Source organism: Eleutherodactylus coqui, chromosome 10, assembly GCF_035609145.1.
Source record: "Eleutherodactylus coqui strain aEleCoq1 chromosome 10, aEleCoq1.hap1, whole genome shotgun sequence".
In the NCBI taxonomy this organism is placed as follows: Eukaryota; Metazoa; Chordata; class Amphibia; order Anura; family Eleutherodactylidae; genus Eleutherodactylus; species Eleutherodactylus coqui.
This window is the reverse complement of record NC_089846.1, coordinates 108,692,024-108,705,368: the sequence shown is the minus strand read 5'-3', so window position 1 is coordinate 108,705,368 and position 13,345 is coordinate 108,692,024.

The window sequence follows — 13,345 nt, the reverse complement described above, 5'->3', positions numbered from 1 at the left end:
AGGGCATCCAGCTACAAGCTCTGACTTCTCCCAAAGCCACGGAAAGACTGAGATTAAACAGCTCTGAGCTAAGCACCAGCCGGGCTAAATAGACCTGATAAATTACTCACAGGTAATGCCAAGCATGTCTCACCTAATACCACTCCCACCAGAGCCAGAAGATAGAGAAACACATACAATGAATTGTATGAATGGCCGAGCGCTGCCTGTGATTGGCTGAGCACTGTAACCAATCACAGGCAGTACTCAGCTGTTCTTCCTAAGATACACAAGTCCCTAGAGAATCCACCTGGTAGATCCATAGTCTCAGGTTGCGACTCTATTGTCACATCTCGATTTTTCTGCATAAAATCTTACGTACACATGCGATGAATGCCAAGTCGTATGTACGTGAAACTCGCCATTTCTTAAATATAATATCTAACCTTGAGGTTGATGAATCTATGTTACTTGTTACTTTTGATGTAGTAGCTCTCTACACATCTATTGAACATGCTGTGGGACTGGAAGCAGTTGACTTTTTCCTTTGCAATTCTGACATATTTCAGATTGTATCGCATTTGACCTGTCGCTGCTGGAGTGCATTCTCATAATTTTGTTTTTGTTGGGGGGATGTACTACCGGCAGCGGCAGGGCACCGCGATGGGATATAATGTGGCACCTGTATATGTGAACATTTTCATGCGTCATTTTGAAGAATGCCTCATTTACAGCTCTGAATACCAACCTAGGATAAAAACATGGCCTAGGTACATAGACGGCATTTTTGTTGTCTGGGATGGCTCTACGGCTGACCTTATGAAGTTCAATAATTTTTTGAATGCAATTGACCCAAATTTACAATTCACTTTGAACCACTCTGAGAATAGAATTCAATCCTTAGATGTTTTGGTTACTAAACAAGATGGTTAGCTTCCTACTGATTTGTATGTTAAGATAACTGATAGAAACAACTTACTATTATTCAATAGTAACAATCCTAAAAAGACCATTGAATATCTACCTGTGAGTCAGTTATTGAGAGTACATAGAATAGTAGAGGAGGACAATATTGAATTCAGACTCACTCAGATGAGTAGGAAATTTAAACAGAGAGGATACCCTGTCAATGTGATTGATAATGCCATCAACATTGTCAGAAATAAAAAACGTGAGGATCTGCTTAAACCCAATCCCACCAAGAAGCAAATGAATAGAGTTCCATTTGTCAGTACATTTGGACAAGTGGGTAGCCAGATTGGTGATATATTACGTAAACATTGGTCTATTGTGTCACGGGGTAACCCCAAAATTGCAAAATTTCAAAATAAACCACTTATGTCATTCCATAGAGGTCTGAATTTAAGTGACAAATTGGTGACCCCTTTATACACTCTTCCCAATACACCATTGCAACGTACCCTTGCTCCTCCAAATTCTGGTAACTACCCCTGTCTTGGTTGCTCCTGTTGTGGCAACCTAGTCAGGGGGAGCACTTTTTGTAATCCACTAACCGGAAAGAAGTTTTGGATTAGGGATTGATATTTCTGTACGAGTTCACTTGTTGTCTACCTCAGAACCTGCCCTTGTGGGCTTGGTTATGTAGGCAAGACAACCATGAAGGTATGGTCAAGCATGACCAAGCACAAAAGTACTATCCGTACATGTAATAGGGAGCTTCCGATCCCGAAATATTTCATGGAGATGAATCACATGGTTAGTCAACTCAGATTTAGAATAATTTACTATGTGCCACCTCTTAATAGAGGAGGAGATCGAGTGGAATTATTAAAAAAAGAAAGAACTGAGATGGATACATACTCGTGATACACTAATTCCAAAGGGTTTAAATCAAGAATACCACTATATGCCATATATTTAATTTAAGTCTCTTGCCCATGCTTCTTAATTCCCATTTCTCTTTATTTATATGTTAATGCGATGATTATTTTTCATTGTTTTTAATTTCTATTTCTGTTTTTCTTTTTAGACTCCATTGACAGCTGGGCTTAGGCATTGCTGGCACCATCGATCTCCTCCTTTTTCTACATATCAATAAAACTTTTTTTCGTATTTATATTAATAAAGGAATTTTTTAATGTACTGTGATATTGCAAAAAAGGTTGATATACACTGATGTCCCGTTGTATTTAGGTTCTTCGATTAAGATTGATAGGACAAGTGCATTGTTAGACTAGTAGTTTTTGGGGTTATTTACTATATGATTGGCTTCCTACTACTTGATAAGTAGTTGTGTGTATAGCTATATTTAGTAATTTATATACTCCCTTTCTTAACCTAACATCAACTCTTTAATGTATATTGCTTTGGTAAGCACTCAGTCCAGCTTAATACGCATGCGCAAAGCCATTATGACTCTATGTGGCAATATGAGCCTGCCAGGTTGCTAGGTGCTCGTCCTTTACTTTTGTTATGATGGTCGCAGTCATGTGATGAAGTCACATGACCGTTTACTTTTGGATGACGCGGCCTCTACACAATGTGACCATGTATTGTCGCATGACACTGATGACGTCTCGACACTTCCGGGCATGCGCAGTGCGTTATCGATAATGCCAATAAGCTTTAACCCATGGAGGATGGAGAGAAGCTCTACAGCCATTGTCTTGAGCCCTGCTGTCTCCTATGGAGGTACTCATGAGGTTAATGTGAGCACTGTCTGTATGTACATTTGTAATTAATTTGTTGACTGGTTTCTTTTGTATATATATGTGCACGTGTCTTGTCACTTACAAGCTTGAAATAGACCTATACAGACGGGTCGAAACGTTGCTGCTGTTTGTGACTTTTAATGGGGGAATAAAGTTTTAGCATTTTTTCACCTACTGCATCTTCCATTTGCTGCCACTGCTTCTGCTATTAGGCAGTGCTCAGCTGTCATTCAATGAGTGGCTGAGCGGTGCCTGTGATTGCCTCTGATAAATCCCTGCCTGCGATGGGAATATTTAAATAGGCAGTGTTTACAAAAATTCCTCAAATTTCACACAGATGTAGAAAAATTCTCCATAGAGCAGTGGCTAAGAAAATATACACCCAATTGCTGTGAAAGATGGGTAAATGCTGGTTGGAGGAGGAATTGCAAACTATTAGAAACATGAATGTACTTCCTTTTTCCACATAAGAAAATATCATATCTGAAATTTAACTTAACCTCTATTTATTTATTTAGCATTATTCATATATATATATATATATATAAAGGTGAAAGGTAGTGCAAAAGTAAGCGCACCCCTATGTAATGTAACTTCCCAGTGTCATACAGGCGTGAAATTGTTGCACAAGCATTCTTTAGGTCCTAAATAGCTAAAGTAAAGGGGTCACAATTCGATTTTCAATGCTAATTGCAAAAGTAATTGCACCCCTATGTAATGTAACTTCCCAGTATCATACAAACATGAAATTTGGCACGAACATTCTTTAGGTCTTAAATGGGAAAGGTATATGGTTCATAACGCGATCATTCAATGCTAAGTGCAAAAGTAAGTGCCTCCCTATGTAATGTAACTTCCCGGTGTTGTACAAGCGTGAAATTTGGCACAACAATCTAACTAACCTCTGTGTGCATATACTGAGGATAATCTACATCACCTGTATGTGCATATACTGAAACGTGTGAAGTACATAAGGAAGCGGCCATGGACTGCAGGAATGGAGCATGCCTTTTAGGCCAAGAAAGTGCTACAACCTCCAGTCTGGGGTTAAATTTGAATAAAAGGGGTGTTATCTTTAAAGGTAAAAAGTGAGGACAACGGGAGGAGTGGCACATTCTGCAGAGGGACATTGGTACATGCAGAATCTAATGCTCCTCTATGTGTATAAATATTTTATTCCTCGGTTCCTCTGAAGTAATCATGGCTTCATGAAACTTTTCAGTGCAAACAACATGTAAACACCTCTACCAAATTAACTCAAGCTAAGCTGGGTATACCAGCTAGTATTTTAATAAGGTTAGGTGCCCACTAGCCAAGAATGAAGAGTTACACCTGAGAACCTCAGGTGCAACTTGCATCGGGAAGCAAATAGACACTTTTCCATGTGACCTCCAAATTTACATGAGCACAGCACATGGACATACATTATCATGTTCTATTTCTTGTTCATGCTATGGACAGTAATAGGACATGCAAAAAGTTTTTTCATGTAGACCATTAGACCACATGAAAAATGCGCTTAGACTAAAAGACTATAATGGCGCCATGTGCTGTCTGTGAATTAACACAGAGAACAATGTTACGTGGCGGCAGCTGTTTGCACAGCTGGACATGTGTTTAAACACACGCTGGGCTCTAAAAAAAACCTTGTACAGGTCCTCTTACATGCAAATGAAGATGATAAAGTGTTAATGGCCATTAATAGCCATTAACACTTCATGCAAATAGATTGTTAAATATTTCAATATTTCAGTCATTTAAAAGATTATCTTTGCATGTAAAAGGGCCTTTAGAGATGTCCCACATTAGACCTTAGGAAAACATTTTGCTAAAATAGAGATATATGCTCACATAGAGATAAGGGAAATGAAGTGGTTGGCAAGTGTTCCCTGCTCATTAAGTTGGTTCCAGTGCCCGTGCTCCTTGAGTTTATAAACTGCAAATTTAATGGCATTACTCAAGCTCAGGGTTGCCAACCGCTCAGAAATTTCCAGACAGTCTGTAAATGTGGGCTACTTTTTCTAGTGTTCATGAATAACATAGATGTGCTTGAGATTTTATTTGAGGTGGATAGTACTTGAGCAGGTTATTATGACTGTTATAATCATCATCTTGCAGTTCACAGTAAACACTGGCAAGTTCATATCAGTGTCTGATTTATAGACATGTAGTACTTATAATTTTTTTCATTCGTTATGGTTTTCCAGTTTGTTTGTAAAAGATGTTGGTTGTCTGTAATTTTTCAATAAGTTGGGTTGGTAAGCATGATCAAGTTGTCTGAGGTTACTACAGGTACAATGGCAAATAAATAGGTTTTCTAGAGAGCTCTTGCAATCAGTGCCGGAATACACAGGGGTCAGGGAAGAAGCTGCGGCTCCAACCCCTGTGTAGTGGCTGGCACTCATAATTGCAGGTGCCACTCTCGTTGAAACTAGTGGCTCTCTGAGGGGCAGTGTCCAACACAGCAGCCATTGTGAAAAGCTATCTTCTTGAACTTAGTCAAAATTTTCAAATAGCAAGGGGTGCATGTGACATATGTACCTGAAAGAGAATTTGATGAGGAGTCCAAATCTTTTATAAATGTCATGTACTTTTATTCCTGACAAAATTATTAACAGTTTTTCTGTGACATGGAACACAACGACGGTCTACTATAGGATGGTGTTTCGAATTGTCAAAGCTATCCTCTTCTCCCATTCACGATGCACTAAGAGCAAAACCTCAGATGAGTTATTTACATAGGCATCCAGATACACTGTTGCATGTGTGCCACAACCTGGATTTTCACTTTGCAAACCTTGAACTTGATATCACTCCACAGGTAGAAGTCCAATGGGGTGATATATGGGGGCTAGTCCACTGAGCCATGATGCCCAATCCACTTTCCTGGAAACTGCTGATCTAAAAACTTTTACATCTCACATCCATAATGTGTGGATTCACAACTGGCTGAGTGATCATACTCAAAGAATGGTCATAAATGACTGCACATCCAAGTGGAAGAATATATCAAGGGGGTACCACAAGACTCTGTCCTAGGCCTAGTGTTGTTCAACATTTTGTAAATGATATGGAGGAGGGAATTGCTGGAAAAATTATTAAAATTAACAAAGCTAGGAGGGATAGCTAACATTAGGGAAGAGAGAAAGAGTATTCAAAAAGATCTAGAAAAGCTTAAACACAGGGCAGTGACTAACAAATGGTATTTAACAAGGAGAAATGCAGAGTCCTACATCTGGGCCAGAGAAATGAAAGGAGCACATACAGAATACGAGGGATTGGGCTAAGCAGCAGCACATTCGAAAAAGACTTGGGTATACTAATAGATCATAGACTGAACATGAGTCAGCAGTGTGATGCAGCAGCCAAAAAGGCAAACACAATTCTGGGATGTATTAAGAGAAGCATAGAGTCTAGATCACGTGAGGTAATTATCTCCCTCTACTGTTCCTTAGTCAGACGCCATCTAGAATACTGTGTCCAGTTCTGGGCACCCCACTTTAAAAAAGACATAGACAAACTGGAGCAAATTCAGAGAAGATTTACGAAGATGGTGAGCGGTCTGCAAATCATGTCCTATCAGGAACAGTTAAAGGATATGGGAATGTTTAGATTGCAAAAAAGAAGGCTGAGAGGAGACTTAATAGCTGTGTACAAATATTTCACTGACAGGGGGACTCCTCGCGGGGATGAAAAAATCAGCTGCTGCTGCCCCATTGAAAGCAATGGGATGAAGGGAACCCCTGCAGTGATTATTTATTTTGGCGCGGGGGGGGGCTTGAAATATAAGCCCTACCCCAAAAATAAGCCCTAGCTGCAGAAAATAAAATTATACATGACCTTAGAAGCGCTGTTATCTCTGGCATCTTCTTCCAGGTGCAACAATCAGAGGCAGCGCTTCCAGGAGGTGGGATTTTTTTAAAATCCCCGGCCAGAAGAAAATGATAGAGAACAGTGCCGCGGACCAGGGGAGAAGATGCGTCGGAGCCGGACACCACTTCTAGGTGATGTATTATTTTTTTTTCCCAGCAGCTAGGGCTTATTTAAGGGCTTTGACAATAGGATTTCTTACTGTCAAAGTTAAATCGATTTGCACAAAAACCTAGTTTGTCCTATAATATGCAGGCGTGAATTGTATTCGCACGTAAAAAATGGACATGTGACTGCTTTCATTGGAAAACATTGGTTCTAATAGATGCAAATCGCAAACGCAACTAACATGCGGGGGAAAAAAAACGCTCGTCTGACTGAGCCCTTACTTTTATGTCAAACTGGATGAATGAAGCCTGTTTTTTTTATGGACATGCTCTATCTTTATTACTAGAGATGAGCGAGCGTACTCGGAAAAGCACTACTCGCTCGAGTAATTTGCTTTATCCGAGTATCGCTGTGCTCGGGGCTAAAGATTCGGGTGCCGGCACGGAGCGGGGAGCTGCAGGGGAGAGCGGAGAGGAACGGAGGTAAGATCTTTCTCTCCTTCTCTCCCGCCCGCTCTCCCCTGCTCCCCGCTGCGACTCACCTGTCAGCCGCAGTGGCACCCGAATCTTCAGACCCGAGCACAGCGATACTCGGATAAAGCCAATTACTCGAGCGAGTACCGCTTATCCGAGTACGCTCGCTCATCTCTATTTATTACTATTGTTGGAAAAGTATACATTAGCTTTGCATTTTTAAGAATATAATTTTGGGATATAAGCAGAAGAGAAAAAAAACAATATTTCCCCATGTTTTTGTTAAGTGCATATATTTATACTATTGTACAGGTTGCTATGCACATAAGCATACCAAATATTTTATGCTACATATAATTAAAACTATATTTGATTAAAAAATTTGTTTCTGTTATTCTTTTTTATGTATTTACACAAAACAGATGAGACGAATGTGGCAGCACAAGGTAAATTTAAAAACATTTTATGTTTTGCAAAATTAGTAAAAACGCAGCAAAATACTACTTTGGCATCACTATTATTGTACTGACCCAAAGAATAAAGTTGTCTTCTTCAGATGGCCTTGTTTTTCTCCTATTTTTCAGCTGTGAGATTCACTGCCGCAAAATGGGACAAAACAAAACCATTGATATCAACAGTTTTGCTCTGACTAGTGGAATTCTCGTGCAAAAATACTATGCGTGAGAAAAGATACGACTTACCCTCTCTTTCTCGCACATAGGACAGGACCTATATAAATGTTTGCCACAAAAGAGGCACAGGGTCTTATTTTCAGAGGGTGTCTTGTACTCACCTAGTAGGTGTTGTTCGGTTTCCTCCCGCTGGGGCTGCTGCACTTTGGCAGGCTTCCATGTAGTCCAAAATGCCGACAAAGCATCTCTTGCTAGTGACGGAGCTTGAATACCCTGCCTCCAGCAAGCAATTGCTCTGATTGGTTCAGGAGCCCCGCCTCAGTCAATCAAAGCCGGCACTGGATGAACCAATCACAGCCATTCAATGATATCATTCAATGAATGGCTGTGATTGGTTCATCGAGCGCCGCCTCTGATTGCCTCAGGTGGCACTCCTGAACCAACCAGAGCAATTGCTTGCTTAAGGCGTGGTATTTAAGCCTGGTCACCAACAAGAGATGCTGCGTCGGCATTGAGGTCTGCACAGAAGCCTGCTGGAGTGCCGCGGCCCAGCAGGAGGGACCCAAATGGCACCTGCTGTGTGAGTATTGTTTTTTTTTTTTTTCATGTAGTGTAGCTAGGGCTTATTTTCAGGGGAAGGGCTTATATTTCAAGGCCTCCCTGAAAATCAGGGTAGGGATTACTATCGGGCTTGGTCTTATTTTTGGGGGAACACATAGCAGCGAGCGTATTGGCACATGAACCTATCTGTTTAAGCCCGTAATATGTCATTTTCACTGCACTGTGAACAATATAAAAACTAAACCAAGAAAACAATGGCACAATTGTGTAGTTTTCCACTCCACCCCAGATAAAACTGCAAATGTTTTTCAGTACATTTTACTTTACATTAAAAAGACGCTATTGATTTGTTTTAACTAATCTGGAAAAAACAAGCCCCATATGTCCATGTCAATAGGAAAATAACAAAATTATTTCTCTTGGAATGCGGGGGTGAAAGCATAAAAATATTACTGTCAAAACTGAGAAGGGGTTAACTATATATATATATAATTTTTTTTAATACAAGTTCAAGCCCTAATAGGCACACACATAAAACAGCTCTTGGGACCTTATTCTGACCCTGTACTGTCTCTATGGTGATGTGAGACCTGCAAAGGACTTGCACAGTGCTGCGATCATGTTTGATCACAGCACTAAAGTAGTTAACTGTAGAGATCTGAGTTTCCTCTGAATTTGGCAGTTGTATCAGGAGCAAGTTTGATTTCAGGGGTGCACTAGAAGCCCCATCGAGATCTTCATGATGAAAATATGTCATGATGTGATAACTGATATATATTTAAGTCATTGGTCAACAACCAGTTAAATAGCCCTCAATATTCATGAGCTGCGGACTAACTTCATCCGCCGCAGTCTTCAGCCACTGACTGCACAGTAGTAGGTAGAGAACTGTCAATTAGTGGTTGAATGCTGGGATAGTGGGGCAGCTCGTGAATATAGAGGAATTCTTTCTGTAGTTCTCTATGTGTGTTCTGCTACTTATAAACGACTTCACAGATATGCAAGACAACATATTGCTGCAATTAGCAAGCCCGTCACTACCTTATGCTGCCCCTCAGAGATGCGGTGACAGATTCCCTTTCAATGTACAGTAGTTCGCATGGGAAGCATTTATTGATTAAATAATGATTCATTTCCATTCTTTTCTCATGTCACATATGCAAAAAATTAGACACCTTCTTTCCATAATGGCTTAATACACACTAAACACTTACCCTAAAGAAATCAGCCTCAAATTACCCCTCAAGTCTTTTACTGTAATTCTTTGTTGTTATTTTAGTAAATGTGAACTGTTTCATTAGATTTGTTTTAAGGAGCAGATGTGGATTTGCATAATGCGAAGATTTAGTTAGACTTGTGAAAAGAAAATCACATCTTTACTTTACAATGCAGCTAATATATGGATGGATTTGACAAAGCAATCCAACAACAAGCATATGATTTACACTTTATTCTTAACTTCTTCTTTGTAGTTGAAGAGGTCCCAGATGTATTATAAATGTACACAGCTATATCTAATTTAACAGCGGAGGTATGTTCCCTATCTAAAATAGCTTTGTTAAAAATTCAACTTCATTCGCCAAGCAGCACAACTGTACCGCTGGATGATTTTTATTTCTTGACATAAATTCAATTATTTCACCTTCATCTGATACATCACTTTTCACAAAGTTATATTTTAAAGCAAGCATGCTTGTTGTATATACTGAATATTTGGCTTGCTGTGCCTCCTATAACTTTACGGCACAATTAAAAGTAGCAATATCCTAAGGTCCCCTTCACATTGGTGCAGTTGCGCACACAAAATTTGCGCACACAATATATAGACAATAGAAACCATTGATGGGTTTGTTCACATGCTCGTAATTTTCTGCGCATTTCGGGTGCATATACAAAAATGCTGCAATACGCAATAATGCAATATGCAAAAGTCTCCATAGAAGTCAATGGGGATCTGCAAATGCACATGCAATACGCTTGGAGATGCATGAAGGACTGCGTAATTGTGGAGGAAAAAGAACACATCTAGAATTCATTAGACTAATTAGCGATTTCATCAGTGCATCTGTGTTTGCTGCACATAAATTAACATTTGGGCACAATATACAGTAAAATACACCAATGCACGTGCAAAAAGCATTGTTCATTCCGTAAATACGCAGCACTCAGGCGTGCGCAAATATGGCTTGTGTAAAGGCGGCCTAAGACGGTATTTGCACAGCTGAGAGTAACGTGTGAGTTCTGTGGGATTGCAAGATACACAAAAGGTGCTGATGGAAATAAACCATTATTTTCTTCTTTTTTTTTTTTTTTATCCATTTTTATTGATAATTTCCAATATATGACAGACATGTAATACATGAAAGCAATACAAAACAACTCGGTCAGATGAAAAGGGACTACTAGTTCAACATGTCAGGTCGAAGCCGAGTAGTCCTGCTAATAAGCTTAACAGTGAACTTGTTAAACATGGTTGGGGTGACTCAAAGACAAGATGTACAGGTTAGGGGGAGGAAGAGATGGGGGAGGGAGGGGGATAGCTAATGGATTCATACAGTAAGCAAAATCCTATAAGTCAGCGCTTCTGATCAGTGCGTGAGTAACGCCAGGCTGGGGTGCTCGGTCTCCGCCTCGTCCCACCTCCAAGCACAGACTGGGCGTAACCTCCTCGTCCGTCTCTCCCGGACAAGACAATGATAGGACTACAGCTCGAGGCGCAATCTACGCCAAGGGCCCCATAGTTCCAGAAATTTGTCATGGTTACCTTTGGACCAGCTAGAGAGTTCCTCCAAGTTGCAGGACAAATCCATTCTATCTCTCCATTAAGATATTGAGGGAGGTAGTTTTTGCATCCATAAAGAGGGGATAAGTGCCTTTGCTGCGTCAATTGCCTGTGCCAATAGTTTCTGCTTTAAAGGGTGAAAGCCCCCAGATGGTCTCCATAGAAAGATAATCTCCGGGGTCAGTGTAAAATTACGTGCTAGCTTCCTAAGATTTCTCTCCACTTCGTGCCAGAAGGGCATCAAGATCTGGCATTCCCACCAAATGTGTAAGTAAGAGCTTGTACCCGTCCCACATCTCCAGCATTTATCGCATGTAGTTAGTTTGTGGTCAGAGAGCCACTGAGGTGTCCTGTACCATCTAACAAGTAGTTTGTAATGGGCCTCCTGTGAGAGAATGCATTGGGACAGGCCATATGCCAACTTCAAGATTAATTGGATGTCAGAGGGAGATAAAGTGATATGTAGTTCCTTATCCCAAGAGGAGAGGAATGCGGGCTTCGAAGTTAGAGAGGGTGAAATAAAGTGATTCCGAAGGAAAGCTATTTTCCTGTGGTTAGGTCTGTTCTCATCCACGGTTTTCTCAAAAGCAGTGAGAGGTCTTGTGGAAGGATGTGTCTTAAGAAAGTCCCCAATTATTCCTCTTACGTGCGCAAAATGTAAGAATGACATAGGCTGGTCGGGCAGAAGGGAACGCACAGTTTCACTCGGGCCCAGGTGGGCCATAGCCTGTAACTCCCTAATGGGTCTGTTCTTGAATTTAGCCCAAATCTTACTGAGGCATGGGTCTGAAGGGGTCCCCATAAGGCTAGGCAGCACGCGTAGGGGAACGATTGGGGAGGGCGTTGGAGCCAACGTCCCCCCCATCGTAGATCCCAAGTCTCGCACGGCCCCCGCAAATAAACCATTATTTTCAATGGGTTTATGTACATGATTAATTTTTCATTCCCACCAATAGTGTGAGATTGAAAAATCACAACATGTCCTATTTTCGTGCTCACGCAAGTCTCACACAAGAATAGGACTTGCAATGTGCGATCTTCCGCACTTCACACAGTACATGAACAGAGTTTCTTATGATGTGCAATACAGTTCGTGCCTGAGAATCTCGAGCACAACTTGCTCCCGGCTATGTAAATCTAATTTCTGTCCACTTGACTCAAGCGGGTGCAACACATGTAATATGAATCCTCAGTCTTTCTTTCCACATATCAGTCTGAAATCACCCTGGACCCTCCCCTTCTGTGTTACAGGCAACCTCCAAATTTGAGGGACCTTATAATCTGGAGTGCATTGCCCTCTGACACACAAAAAGGAACTTATTTCTGCACTGTAAGGAGGTGCAAGACCTGCTCACATGTACTGCCTACGGACAAGATACAAAACCCCAACACACAGCAGGACTATAAGATCTCTGGTACATTCACATGTTCCATATCCAATGTTGTGTACCTGATCCTGTGCAGTGAATGTTCTGTTGGAGGTCTTTATGTTCAGAAAAAGGACAAAATCTGAAAGCTAGGGTGAGATCGAATCGCCACATGATTAAAGAACAACAGACAGAATTACCTGTAGCAAAGCATTTTTCTAGTAATAGACACAAGTTATTATACTTAAAGGCAATTTCAAGTCCCAACATTACAGAAGAATTCGGGAATACAAGTTTATAACCACCTTTGACACTATCAAAAACAAAATGGATCTCGGAGGTGGTTTTTTGCATCAGTGGAGATTATAAGATATGAGAAATCCAGAGCAGAGGTAACACATTGGCCTGGTGGTGATACCCTAATATCAATTCACAGACCATAAAACTTTCACATCCCTTGTCAATGGACTAATTAAGTATTTACTGTTATGCTCATCCCTTTCTGGTATTTATCAAAGTGCTATTAATCACATCATGTCTGTGCCCTCTTATCCTGTTCTGGAATTTCTTTTAAGTGCCAATTAATCGGATCCTGTCTTTGCCCTCTCATGTGATCATGTGTATGTGTTTCTATATAAATGCATCTTTAGACCTGTTCCATTATGCCTGAGGAAGAACCCTGAGTAGGTTTGAAAGCTTACGATAACATTATGTATTTTTGTTAGCCATTCAAAGGTATCATATCTACAAGATTACTTGGTGCCTCTTACTGAGAGCAATAACACTGCAGATTTAATGACCCAAACTTACTGCATCATAGATCCTTATGCTACTCTTACTATAACTTGGTTTAATAAAATAATGGTCAAACAAAGACTTACAGCCATAATATAGAGGCTAA